General features: G+C 46.3%; 1 protein-coding gene across 1 annotated transcript in view; it reads left to right on the top strand.

Moving 5' to 3' along the window:
* The window catches only part of samd10b (sterile alpha motif domain containing 10b), a 146,422-nt gene that overhangs the window by 35,738 nt on the left and 98,184 nt on the right, over positions 1 to 12,500 (top strand). The window lies entirely within an intron of this gene.

Genomic DNA, 12,500 nt, shown 5'->3' with positions numbered 1-12,500 from the left:
TGCATGTAGTGATGTCGCCCCAATTTAAATGTGTGTCACTTACCGTTCCACCTTTTGAAGTCCTGTTGTGTGTGTGTGTGTGTGTGTGCGTGCGTGCGTGTGTTGCATGTGGTGATGTGGCCCCAATTTAAATGTGTGTCAGGGTGCAGGGCAGGTTTAGTGGTGTCAGACCAGACTCCTTATGCCAGGGCTTCCTGCACCCCCCCCCCCTTTTTTTTTGTCTAACTCTCCTTGCCCAAGAACTGTATGCTTGCACCTGTTCTATCGAGATGGGCTGCTTTCAGGGGTGGATCTAGTCATTTTGGGGCCCTGGACAATAAATAAACATGGGGCCCTCAAAAGTCATCATATAGACCAATGTTTCCCAACCTGTTTTGTCTTGTATACCCCCAAGCCTTTTCATTGTGCCATGAGTACCCCCTAAGTCAAGTTCTCGCTTTCTCCATCCCAATGTAACTAAGCTCCATATGTTTGTTATAATTACATTTTTCCGCGTACCCCCTGCAGTGTGCTCGCGCGTACCCCTAGTGGTACACGTAGCCCTGGCTGGGAAACACTGATATAGACATACAATTCTATGGTGCTATCGTAGTGTTATGTCTCATATATAGTATCTATTACTTTACATAAGTGGCAAATTAAAATCAAGCCTACTTGGGGCCCCTATGGAGGACAAATTTGGTCCGGGCCCTAGGCAATTGCCTAGGTTTGCCCAATGGAAAGTCCAACTCTGGCAGCTTTGTCGACATGTGCTGCCAGTAGGCTGTTAACATATCCCAAACCCCAAAACTTTAACCCTTAGGGGCACTCGAGTGTGCTGTAACGACTTGGTAGCTCACATCGACGCAACACCACCTCCCCCTGCCACCCTCTCGCTGCCCTAAAGACTCACGCTTCACCACCACGCCATTGTGAGCGCTTGTATCCTCCCCAGCTCTAGTCATATACTGTGCATTGTGAATGGTTTACTGGCAAATGTTAATATTGCTGACAGTGAAAGTCATTGTCAGAGGTCGGTCTGCTGTCTGCCAAAGGCTTTTTTTCCCGTGAAAATGCTGTTATTGTGCATGTGAGATTTTAGAGCATTCAAAATGTTCGACGCAAAAAAAAGAGGGGGAAAATCAACAAACATCCTGGCTCACAGTTGGGTGAAATGCACTGTAGGTAGGATGTACGGTACAATAAAACCAAACAAAAGTGTTGCGGTCGAAAAGAGGTCACCGTTGTGTTATTTATTTATTTGTTTGTTTATTTATATATTTTCCGTCTTTTGTGATTTCGCCTCACACGCTTTAGCCGCTTTCCCCAGCCGTCTCTCCGAGCTGGAATAATTTCACGCTTGATTCCTGGGGTTTAAAGATAGGTCTCGTAGGACCCCCCTCTTCTCACCACCACAATACACTGTGAACTCAACACTGTCCTCCCGCTTGCTCCGTTTCAGTTTTAAAGTTAGCCGGTTGGAGGTGCAGTGAGGTAACATTGAGTATATTGAGTTTATTTGAGATTATTCTTCATTTGTGCTGTTGTTTAGACCATTGGTTTCGGTCTTGCAGATCAGGATGGTGTTTGGGATGAAGTTAAGGCCAAGAACAGATTAGCTTGGAAAAGCTAAAGCTCTATTAAGGGTCTGTTTTTGTCCTCAATGCGCCTATAAGCAATTCCTTTTTTTAGTATTAACTGTGAAATATTTATTGGAAGTGTTTAAAATTCAGCACCAGAGCCTACTTGCCCTTAATGTGTATCACAGATTTTGCTAAGTTTCTGTTTTGCAAACGTTTCCTCCCCCCAAAATATACAGTACTTTTGTGTTGAATCAGCTATCAAGGACCTAAAGTTCAGAGTTAGGTAAGGTTATTAGAACTTCCACCATTAAGTATCCAGTGAACCACAGAGTACCTTAAGGAAGCGAGCAAGAGCTATCCCAAATTTCCAGGGAAGTCTTCCCGTGGAATTTGGCTCCGAGTGTCTCCGCAACCCATTTCACGGCCGCTAATTTAATCATCCGTGCCTGCGACAACTTCAGGGCTGCACATGGACCTGTGACATGACAAATTCAAGGAAGTTTCCAACCACAGACCTGGGCTTTGGGCTAAAAAGAAAATATGGAGCTGGAGCTTTGACGACTTACAAAACCCCATCAATTTTCATGCGAAACGATGACACTTCCAAGGCTCTCAGGGCGGCCTGGCGTGGTTTTACCCCCTCGGCTTCGCTTCCCGGTCGGCGGGGTGCAGCAGGCATAGGGCTCCTGGAGCCATGGAGCTTGGCTTGCATTATATGCATCAAAGCCGTTTAGATCTCCATGCTAGCTATGGAAGGGTGCCTATAAATCCCCTTCTCGTAATTCAAAAAGAAGCGTCTCCAACTACCCCCCAACCCCCATCCCCTCCTCATCCGAGTCTACCCTTCCACCCTTCTCCGTCAATGCCACCCCTTTTTCACCTCCTCCTTTTATTTTTCTTTCCTTTTATTTTTAGTTTCCTCTCTCTGACCTTCTTTCATTCCCCCACTCCTGACTTCTCCTCTCGACTTTCCATGCCCTTTCCCATTCACTCCTTTTCCATGTGTATTCCTTCTCTCCTCTCCTCTTCTCTCTTCTCCTCTCATCGCTTCCTTCTTTCATCTCGGTGCTTCTCCTGATCTCTCCCTCTCTGGCCTTTCTCCATTGCTTCTCTTTTGATGTCCATCTCTCTCTCTTCGTTTCCTCTCTCCTATTTCCTCTCTTCCTCTATCAAGTTGCTGTCTTCCTGTCTCCAGCACATGGCCCTTCTCCCTTCATCTCCTCTCTCCTCTCCCCTGTGCCCTTGTCTTCCTCCTCATCTCTTATTTTCTAAGCCCTCTCTTCCTCTTCCAGCATCGCTCCTCATCCTCTCCTCTCCTCACATCCATTCTCCTCTTCTCTTTTAACGCCTACACACGCCCTAACCCCATACACCACATACACAGGCATACACAGGCATACACAGGCATACACACACACACACACACACACACACACACACACACACACACACACACACACACACACACACACACACACACACACACACACACACACACACGCGCGCGTGCCTGTCCTCCGTTCGTCATCTGTGATGTTCCCGGTGCCCTTTTCCTTTACGAGGAAGGACAGTGGCGTTTACTGTCCCATCAATCCGCCACAGAAGGTCAGCGAGGGGCTAGCCTCTGTCTCCAAGCAGATCTAGAGCACAGCACAGAGAGCGAACTCATGTCCTGTCGAGATGATCTGCCAATGCAGCCCTACAAAGTGCAATAACTACTACGCCAATATTGACACTGAGAAAAAGGCCTTGGTATTGGTATTAGGTTGGTTATTGAAGTTACTGCAGATTTGACAAAGCAGTATCACTAAGTGGGCCACCTTTGGACCATAATTGTTTGTCACAACATAAAGGAGGTGTTGGAAAGACCATTTTCAGTCTAAACTCAATTTTGACAAAATATATACGATAGTTACTGCACTTTGCCTTTGTACCGTATAATAGGCTGTTAACATTGCTGTTAACAAACCCTACACCTAACCTTAATGCTAACCGCTAGGGGCACTACTGTAGTGTGTTGCACTCAGGCCCTCTGACAGGGGGGGACAAAGGGGTATGTTGTCCTGAGCCCAGGGAGAAAGGGGCCCCAGAATTAGGTCTCCATTACATTGTATGTATAGGGGTAGGGGGCCCTTTTAGATGACTTTGTCCTGGGCCCAATGAAAGCTGTCAGCAGCCCTGGTTGCACTGGTGTCGTAACTCAACTCGACAGGGTAGCTCAATATATCGCCATGACACCCCATGCCCGTGGCATGACGGGGCTGCCTGGCACGCGCCATGCCCTGCCCAGCTGAAGGGCACCGCTGTCAAGGAAACCCTCCAGAGGCCGCTGGGCTGGCGCTGCTGTGCTGTCACCGAGCTTTATTGTCATCAGAGGGCCACCGAGCTTTTATTGTCATCCGAGGGCCACCGTGTCACAACAGCAATCACAATTATGGCCCATAAGGGACACCTGGTTGGGTTTATTTTTACGATCGACTCATTCACACTGATGTGAGATGTGAAAGTGAGTAGTGTGTGTGTGTGTGCGTGTGTGCGTGTGCGCGCGTGTGTGCGTGTGTGCGCGTGTGTGCGCGTGTGTGCGTGTGTGTGTGTGTGTGTGTGTGTGTGTGTGTGTGTGTGTGTGTGTGTGTGTGTGTGTGTGTGTGTGTGAGTGGTGGGGGAGGGGCGTGCTTGAAGGTTTGAGAAGGGTGTGCAGATGTGTGTGCGTGTGCGTGTGTGTTTGTGTGCATGAATTTGCATACAGTGTGTGTGTGTGTGTGCGCGCGCTCACACATGTCAGAGTGCATATGTGTGTGTGTGTGTGTGTTTTGTGCAGGTTAAACTGAGAAGTGTTGACAGTAATGTTATTCTGAAGGCCCATCACATGAATACCGTATCAGCTGCCGCCAATACACTGTGACGCTGGGTCTCTGTGGAGTTTTCCAGATGGCCTTCTAGCATGCTGAGGAAGTCAACTCAGCTCAGCTCTGCTCAGCTCACTAGCTCCCCACTGCAATGGCTACTGTTGGACTGTTGACCTGCGCTCATTTGATTGGAACATATATTTTGTGTCTCGCTTTTGCCTCTCTCTCTCTATCTCTTTCTCTCTCTTGCGCGTGCGTATGCTCTCTCTCTCTTTCTCTCTCTCGTGTATCCGCTCTCTCTATATATATCTATCTCTCTCTCTCTATCTCTCACTCTATTTCTCTCTCTCTATCTATCTCTTTCACGTGCTCTCTCTCTCTCTTGTGTATGCTCTCTTTCTCTCTCTCTCTCGCTCTCTCTCTCTCTCTCTCTCAAACATGATGGGTAAGCATGCTGTGTGTGTGTGTGTGTGTGTGTGTGTGTGTGTGTGTGTGTGTGTGTGTGTGTGTGTGTGTAATATATAATATGAAGGCCTTGGAGAGCAGAAAAGAGTTTTTTGTATCCTATATCCTACTACCTGCACTTGACTGACAGGCATGAAGACTTTGCAATTTTATGTGTGTTGTAGTGCATAGTGCAAACATGTCTGTGTATGTGTAACTTTTATGTATGCATGGGAGAGTACAGTTTACCGTATATAGTATGTGGGAGATGCACTATCTGTTTTCCCAATCCTCTTGTGTGTATGTGATTGATGGTAACACGTGTGTGTGTGTGTGTGCGCGCGCACGTCCGTGTGCGTGTGCGTGTGTGTCTGAAGAACAAGGTAGCGCAGCAAATGTGCAGGCATCATAGGAAGACATAGACAAAACTGTGGCTTTCACAAGTATACCGGTGTGCCTCTGAAATAGAAATCCGATGCTTTCTTTCAAATTTCTGTCTTTTGTGTTTTTGTCCCTCAATTCATTTTTCTGTTGTGTTTGTGTGTCTCTGCCAGCATGCTCTGCTTCTTTTCCTCCATGCTCTCCGACATCCCCCTTTTTCACTTTCTCTCTTTGTCTTTCTTTTTGTCTTATCTCTCTTCTCTCCCCCTCTATATATCTCTCTCTCCACTGCTGTTCTCTGACCTTCTCTCCTGCTGTCTGCTCCGTGGAGAGTGTTTGAGGTGTTGAAGGGAAGGCAGCCATTTGTTTTCCCCTGTTCTCCCCTGTGGCCGTGCTGTTGGCAGGTGTTTGTATTTCCCTCCAGTGAGTGTCCAGTCCACTGAGGCTCCGCTGCTGTCTCTAGTCCAGTGGTTCCCAACCTTTTTTGTCCTGCCTACCCCCTAAGCCTATGGGTCATTCCACGCCAAATCAACAAGAGCCCGCGCACTTAGGTCTCAAAAAATCATGAGGCTATGTTGGGCACAAATATGTCTTCTGAAGGCCTAAGGGACTGTTCGTAATTTACCGGGGGGGGAGGGCTGGTGCGTAGGGGGGGGAGGGCCATGATGAAAAAAATGAGGTGGAGGGGAGGGCCATGGCAAAAAAAATCGGAGTTAGGGGGAGGGCCATGGAAAAAAAACCGAATTTATTTTATTTTATTTTAATTTATTTTTTTAAACAATAATAAAACATGTTCTGAAACACATCGCTTTGCGATGCAAGGTCCCGGTGCATACTATAGCACTGAAGCGTGTATCTGTAGTCAAAAAACTATCAGGTGCAGCTACTGTAGATTGCCCGCTCTGACTCTCTTGCTAGTGCTACGGGGGAACATTGAGCATCATAGAAAATGCCCGTGAGCAAATATCAACCTAGCTGATGTGAACTATATGGGCTAAACAGTTTTGACAACGAATTGGATGGGCATTTCCAGAGGAATTTTGGAGAGGTGTTGTAGTCAACTGGTGGTCACAGCCTCTGGTAAGCCATGATTTTATTTATTGGCACCGCCGTGTGCTTACATTTGTGTTCAAAGAACTTCAAAGACCCCAACCAGACCGGAAAGAACTACCTAGGCCTAGACATTTGGCCTAGACGTACTTTGGTAGAACGGTGCAGTGACGCGAGTTTTGTTTAGCTTGTGGTGTCAAGGTAGTAATAAAAATGGTATTAACGGTGATGTGTTGGCCATGCATCATAAGGTCTTGAAACCATTGGAGGAGCTAACTTGTTGTGAAGAGAAGTCTCATCACTTTGGTGAACAAAAACGGACCAACTAAGCAAGGAATTATGTACATTTAAAGCGTGACGGGAGAAGGGAATGTCACCAAAGTTGTGCATCGTGTCAGGTAAGAAGTGACTTTTGTTTCTTGCTGTGGAGATTGGATTCGTAGAAGCGTGTATTGGTATGCTAGGTCTTGCCTGTTGCTGGTGAAGTAGTCTAGCTTAGCCTCGGAGTTGGCTATGGGGTGAATCTGAAGGAGAGCACAGCCGATGGTGTGTCTGGCTTGTCTATCATCACAGTTGTCAAAGTTGAATTGCCGCGGTGTGTAGGCCCTAATGGCTGTGCTATTGTTGGATGTTTTGGAATGTTGTACTGGTTCTGTTTTGGCAATTTGTTCCTTTTGCCTCTTGCTGCTGATTTGACCACCATAGCACCGCCACCACCTATTAATGCGTCTTAATGGCCTACGTTAAATGCAAACTAAAGGTGGCTTTCTCACTCTCCCTGTATCAATAGCCAGCAATGGCTCGAGCTGCTTTGGCGCTTAGCCTACTTCTTGCTCCGATCACATCCCGAACTCTTTGGCCGTCAGAGTGTAATTACATTCGGGAAGGTAGAGCTATGCCTGTGTGTGTGCGTGCGTGCTTTTATGCGCGGTCTGGGAGACCGAGATGCACCTGATCCACAGTCGCAATTGCAAGAAAATCTAAATTATTTGAAAGCCCGGTCACCTCTCACGAGTGCATCGCATAGCCTAGTCAAAGCATTTCTTCTAATTTCACACATTGCACACTGGCCATGCTGAAGAGACAAACTGTCAAGGCAGCGCGATTTGCCCTTGAGCCCTCACCTCCACATCAGGTGCGCGTTTCACTTCCGCAAGAAGAACATTAATAGTGTCAAAGTGAGATGTTAAAGAAAAAAAGTTAAATCTAGCCATCCTTGTTTAGGCTACATAAAACATGAGGAAGTTATTCAGATGTGATTCGCCATTCCTCACCCTAAAATTGATTAGAACGCAGGAAATAGCATCTAAAAAACAGATTTTTTTTTCACAGCACCCCCTGGTCAAAACCAGTTCCTGCGTCCCTGGCTTCGCTACTGTGCTGAACATGTAAAACGTACCTTGTGAAAGGCGCTGCTTGTCGAGCAGGGAAATATTGAAGCTACGGTGGGGAAACTCTCTCCACTTTGTAGTTTACAGTAGTAACAACTCGGACATTGGTATTGAAATGGAAGTTTTTATTATCATTATTATTATTATTATTATTATTATTATTATTATTTTCACTTAACACGTAAAAAAAATAGTGAATGCAATTTGTCTTGGTGACAGTGGAGTTAAAAGGCATCCCATGCAGCCGCAGAGGTAGATTCTTGCGGCTTCTCATAGGTATCCACTGATATCGATAGCACATAATAGTGCAGACAACCGCCCTTGATGTAGGCTACTCTGACTGTTCTCATGATGGTTGTTCATCTACCAATTTGAAATATATATTTTTTTTATCTGTAGGGGGAGGGCCATGGGAAAACAAAATTGAAGTGGGGGGAGGGCCATGGGGAAAAAAATTGAGGTGGAGGGGGGGGCCATGATTTTTTTTTTTGACCGGACTTCCAGCGCACCAGCCCTCCCCCCCCGGTAAATAACGTACAGTCCCTAAACAGAGCACAGCCAAAAACTCCAGTACAATTTGTATCATCTTTGAGGGAATGCCATGACGATGCAGGATCATACAGACCAAAACTGACAGTTTTGCAACAAACTATTCCTATCTATGTACCAGCATGCCAAATTTGAGCTTCCTACTAGGTTTAGTTCTTGAGCTACGGGCTTGTGAACTTTGACCAAAAAAAGAGTGTGAACAAAATGGGCGCCCCCCTCCCCCAGTGAAATTGGCTGTAACATGGAGAGTATACATCTTACATTCAAATAAAGTAACAGTGTTTCTCTTAAGTACCATGGGTACACTCAGTAATATTTTCAGAATTTTTTGAGACCTAAGTGTGCGGGCTCTTGTTGATTTGGCGTGGAATGACCCCTATTCGTCATACCATGAGTACCCCCTCACTATCTTTTACTCCATCCCAATGTCACTATGCTCCATAGTCCATTCATTTATTATTATTGCATTCTTTTCATGTACCCCCTGCAGTATGCTCGCGTACCCCTAGTGGTACACGTACCCCTGGTTGGGAAACACTGCTCTAGTCTACCACCATCCTCCTCCAGCCCCTTGCCTTTACTCCAGCCTCTATTCACACAGTCATTTTTTTGCAGTGTTGATTTAACATTTGAAGATCTTCATTGCAAAATGACGTATATCCATTTTGGAACATTTTGGGAAATTGTCATTTTTCTATTGGACATTCCATTGCAGTGCATTATAAAATTCATTTTATAGAGGTTTAAAAACGATGTTCTCAAACAATGGCAAGAATTCACACATAGATGATAGGACTTCTGAACAGTCATTTCCAATAACAAAATGCAAAAGTCAAAATGGTACATACTTGGTTTTGCAATGAAACTCTTCATTTAGAGAGTTTCTGCTTCAAACAAACTACCGCATCTTGAGAGATCACCTTAAACAAAAAGACAGTGGAGAGATTTGAGTATTAGAAGTGCTAGAGATTGAAAAATAGCTATGATAAGAGCTAGGCGGAATATAAAATACTGATTCCACTGTGTCCACAATGGAGAAAGGCAGGCCGGGAGGCCCCCTGGCTCTTGAGTGAAGAGCTGGGGCTGGGCAAAGGGCCGTGGGAGCCATGCAGGCTCCACCTCCATCCAGGCATCCACCTCCCCAGCCACTCACTCACTCACTCTCTCTCTCTCTCTCTCTCTCTCTCTCTCTCTCTCTCTCTCTCTCTCTCTCTCTCTCTCTCTCTCTCTCTCTCTGTCTCTATCGCACTGTCTGTGTCTTTGACTTTGTCTCGTCAAGGAGATGTTTTCAGCGAGATAATATTATTGCTTGGCCAAAACAAATTATTTAAAACTTTATGAGAGGCAATCAACTATAATGACAATAATATTTAATGATTTTGAGTAGGTGAAAAATACAGGGTGCATTTAAAATGATTAGAATTAAATGCTCAATTATAATATAATATTTGCCTGTAAAGCTGACTTTCAGGAGTTGATGATGCATCCTGGAGGTTAATGGCTGTGTGTTTGACTTTCGAAGTGGATGAAAGGTATCTAAAGTGAAAAGCTAGCCACAAACATTCTGTTGAAAGCCACAGGAGGTCATTGAAGAACATATAGAAACCATTCAAAGTCGAACTTTGGGGGAAAAGTGTCCATAATTAAAAAGGTTGAGTTCTGAATTTTCTGCCAGTTAATCTGAATTGTGTGCTTGTGTGTGTGTGTGTGTGTGTGTGTGTGTGTGTGTGTGTGTGTGTGTGTGTGTGTGTGTGTGTGTGTGTGTGTGTGTGTGTGTGTGTGTGTGTGTGTGTGTGACAGTACTTTTTTGTTAATGTGTCTGGTCCAATGTTGAATTCTGAATTTGCTGCCATTTAATCTGAATTGTCTGCTTGCGTACGTGTGTGTGTGCATGCGTGCGTGTGTGTATGCGTGTCTGTGTGTGTTTTTGGTGATGTCTCTGGTCCAATGACATTCAGCAATTTGGCAGCAAGAGCTGCTGAATCTGCTGGTCCAAGTAGGGCAGGTGTAATGTCTCCTACTCTTGTCCAAGATGTTCGGAACTCTGTGTCCTTCAACTCTCTTTTTGTTGTTCTGTCCATCCGTTTATTTTCGTCCATCCAATTATTTTTGTCCACCTGTCTTTTCGTCCTTTTGTCTTTCATGTGTTCAAGTCATGTGATATGAACAGATCCCCGTTAACTTTTGCGGTAGCGATTTGCTGGGGGTCCTTGTTCCTGTTTTTTCTGTCCTTCCCGTTTATCATTTTCCTTCCCTACGCTGTAACTCATTTTCTCCCTTTCTTCATTCATCCCCACACCCCTCCTCCCTCCCTTTCTCTTCCTCCCTCCCTCCCATCTCTCTCTCTCTCTCTCTCTCTCTCTCTCTCTCTCTCTCTCTCTCTCTCTCTCTCTCCCATATCTCTCTCTCTCTCTCTCTCTCTCTCTCTCTCTCTCTCTCTCTCTCTCTCTCTCTCTCTCTCTCTCTCTCTCTCTCTCTCCCTCCCTCCCATCCTCTCTCTCTCTCTCTCTCTCTCTCTCTCTCTCTCTCTCTCTCTCTCTCTCTCTCTCTCTCCCATCTCTCTCTCAGCACTTCTCTTGTGCGATGAGTGTTGCTGGTGTTGTCTTTATCTCGTCATTAAATATTTGGTGCGTGCCCAGTGTTCTGTGTGGCTCTTAACACATTAGCCACGCCTGTAGAGGGACTTACATAAGAAAGGCCAGCAGGGAGATGCAGAGAGGGGCATGCTAACCAGAAGAACAATTACTGATGAAGAGAAAAAGAGAGAGAGAGAGAGAGAGAGAGAGAGAGAGAGAGAGAGAGAGAGAGAGAGAGAGAGAGAGAGAGAGAGAGAGAGAGAGATGCCTTTTTTAGCAGAATTTACCAATCAGTCATGAGAGAGAGAGAGTGCATGCATGAATTCGCTCGTGTGTGTGTGTGTGTGTGTGTGTGTGTGTGTGTGTGTGTGTGTGTGTGTGTGTGTGTGTGTGTGTGTGTGTGTGTGTGTGTGTGTATGTGTGTGGTGTGTCAATGCGTGTGTGGAATGGGGCCTTAGGGGAAAGAAAGATTCCTTTGAGACCTTTTTTTCTTCACGGCTTAAGACTAATACTTCACTTAAGCTCATATTTACGGCCAACACCAAAGTCTTAATTCTAAGCCTGGCACGAGTATGTGTATATATGTGTGTGTATCTGGGGAAGCCGGCTTAAAAAGCCTTGACTTTGTGTAGCCTGTGTGTGCGTGTGTGTGTGTGTGCGTGCGTGCGTGCGTGCATGTGCTTGTGTGTGTGTGTGTGTGTATGTTTGTGAGTGTCTGTGTGTGTGTGTGCATGTCTTTTTTGAACAAATTGCTACAGTCTGTGCGTGTGGGATGTGTGTGTGTTGTTTGAGAAGCAGCGGCTGAGCATGGTGGATGGTGGCTCTTCACACACCTAACAGGCCAACAGGATGTGTGTACTTGAGAGTGACACACTTGCACACACACTGATAGGCTTGGACACCGCAGGGGGAATGAAGGGGTTTTACTGGCACACACACACACACACACACACACACACACACACACACACACACACACACACACACACACACACACACACACACACACACACACACACACTGGGATGTCTTTAGGCACTGTGCCCTTGGTCAAAGTGGTTCAGACTGCCAATCCCCCCCCCCCCCCCCCCCCCCCCCCCCCCCCCCCCCCCCCGCCCCCCACCCCCCCCCCCCCCCCCCCCCCCCCCCCCCCCCCCCCCCCCCCCCCCCCCCCCCCCCCCCCCCCCGATGTGGAGATGTGGTCTCGTCTCGTCTCTTCTCTTCTCTTCTCTTCTCTTCTCTTCTCTTCTCCTTCTCTGTCCACCTCTCTACTCTCCTTTCCTTTCATCTCTTCCTCTCTCTTCCGCTTTCTTTCCATCTTTCCCCCCCTCTTCCACTCTCCCCTCCCCCTCTCTCCTCTTCTCCTCTCATTTTGTGCTTCTTCTGTCTTCTCCTGTCATCTCTCCATCTTCTCCTGTCTCCTCTCTCCTCCATCTTCTCTCCTCAATTCATCTCCTGTCCTCCGTTCTCCCCCATTTCCTTAACAAAACTTAGGCCTATCTTTTGTCATTTCCCCTCTCCTCAATTTTCACTACAATTCATCTTCTCTTCTCTTCTCTTCTCTACTCTTCTCTTCTCTTCTCTTCTCTTCTCTTCTCTTCTCTTCTCTTCTCTTCTCTTCTCTTCTCTTCTCTTCTCTTCTCTTCTCTTCTCTTCTCTTCTCTTCTCTTTCATACCAAGCTCTTCTCTCCTCTACCCATT

Source organism: Engraulis encrasicolus, chromosome 10, assembly GCF_034702125.1.
Source record: "Engraulis encrasicolus isolate BLACKSEA-1 chromosome 10, IST_EnEncr_1.0, whole genome shotgun sequence".
NCBI classification, from domain to species: domain Eukaryota; kingdom Metazoa; phylum Chordata; class Actinopteri; order Clupeiformes; family Engraulidae; genus Engraulis; species Engraulis encrasicolus.
Note: the sequence above shows the minus strand (reverse complement) of the source record. Positions and strands in the feature narration are given on the sequence as shown.